Source organism: Callorhinus ursinus, unplaced genomic scaffold (genome assembly GCF_003265705.2).
Source record: "Callorhinus ursinus isolate GAN/ISIS: 27379988/994484 unplaced genomic scaffold, GSC_fseal_2.0 scaffold25, whole genome shotgun sequence".
In the NCBI taxonomy this organism is placed as follows: domain Eukaryota; kingdom Metazoa; phylum Chordata; class Mammalia; order Carnivora; family Otariidae; genus Callorhinus; species Callorhinus ursinus.
This window is the reverse complement of record NW_027397087.1, coordinates 27,094,330-27,096,348: the sequence shown is the minus strand read 5'-3', so window position 1 is coordinate 27,096,348 and position 2,019 is coordinate 27,094,330.

Here is a 2,019-nt window from a genome sequence, read left to right as displayed (position 1 = left end):
GGAATTGAAGCACAAAGAAGTTGAGTGGCTTACCCAGCTAGAAAGTAGCTGAGCTGGGATTTGGACCCAGACAGTCTGGCTGCTGCACAGAGGATGAGATCGAAACCTTTAAGTTTTGACTTGGTAGTCCATTTTCTGTCCCATCTGAAGCAGCTCTTTGTTTCCACTAACAAACACATCTAGTGACAGTTGTTGAAAGCTAGATGCCAGTTTGCATTGTTTGAGCTCTCACTGGTCTGGAGTTTGGGGGGAAGTCCCTAGAAGATGCATGGTAGACATGGCAAGTTGGCCTTGGAATGAGCCAACCATAGGGAATTAATTTTCTGAAGTCAGTAAAGTCCGTGGGCCAAAATGAAAATTGGGACCTAGGCAAGCTTAAGCTCCTCCCCTTAGAACTTCCTCTCCCACCTGGGCCTGTCCAGCTGGTGACTTTTGGCTCTGTGTGTTTGGTGAAGCATATGTGTGAAAAGACCAGTGTTTCCTTGCGTTTTATTCAGAGGGAAGTGAAAGGGAGAGATTGGAAATTGAAAAAAAGCACAGTCCTCTTGTTGGGGCAGATCAGCCAAAGGAGGAGCCAGAGTTCTTCTGCTCATACCCCCACCACACTTGCTCCGACGATCTTCCCAAGCCCCCTCTGAGCCTTGGCATTATTGGTGGTGCCCTCTCCCTGCATTTCAGCTTGCCATTAATCTCACACATTTCCAGGGCCCAGCTCAAGGCTATGCTCCTCTGTGAGTCCCTTCTGGTCCTCCAGTCTTCCTCCCCTCACCCTTCCTAAAGCCTCTTAGCATGTTCAGAAACAGACAGCTCTGAGGCATGGTTTGCTTCCTATTGTTGTACAATTTTGCTCTGTACCAGTATGGAAAGTACTAGAAGATGGAGATTGTGATTTTGACATGCTCCCCCAACTCCTCCACTGTACTGGCCCACTGTCTACTGTCTACTGGTCGGTGTTGCATTGTAATCCTCACATTTTAGCGCAGGGTTTATAATCTCTGGATTTGGGGTGGCGGGGGTGGGGCAAAAGAGAGGTTTGAGAGGAAAAAAGGTGACTTGCTTTGGGAGAAGAGAGATGCTTTCCTAATAAAAGATAAAATGGCCAAATGGGGGTAGGCTTGTGCCCCTGAGATAAGAGGAAAGGTCATTTATTTAAATGGTAAATGGCTAGAAATGCAGATCAGATTTATAGGGCGCCTACAAATCCATAAAAAGCTTGCACACAGATGCATGCATAATAATCCCGAATTGGCTATGAAATTTATCTTCATGAGTAAAGAAAGGAGGGATTGTTGATCCTGTTATGATTTCCCCCCCATCTTTCCAAAGAAGACAGGATTAATACCAAGAGAGATAAATCATGATGTGATTTTTGTATATATGCACAAAGCAAACACAATGAATATTTGATTTTCTTCGACTTCTGCAGGGCTAAATCAATTTGAAGAGATAATGGTAGAGGATTAAGTTATTGGAACGTGTGTAACTCTAAAGTTTTGAACACAGTTAACTCACAAGTTATTACAATTTCAGTATAACATCTGTTATCGTTGAAATAGCAGATGTGTTGTGTATTGTGAAACTAAGGGAAAATTGGATAGGCACACATTTTTCAAAAGAAACCAGGCTCATATTAAATTATTTCTGAAATGCAACACTGTAAAAATTATTGCAAAGGGTAGACTAACTGAAAGGGTGTCCTCAAAATGAGGCTCTATCACAAATAATGCTATTAATAGAAAGTCACCTTAAAATACGAGGCAAGTAAAATGTTATATGAATTCTTGCACTACCAAAGGAGTATGAAGGGAAGTTAACATACTGAAGGACTTAGAAAAATTTTGAAGCCACAGAATGGAAAATAGCAATTCCTAAAAGTGGGTGTGGTGTAAAGAATGATGATTTCCTAACTCTGTGGTCCGTGCTCAGTGCCGGTGATTTTACTCCTTTATTAGAGTGACTAAGCCACGGACTCTTCATGAGCAGTGAGTTATGTCCACCATCCTTCCGGCAGTCATATTT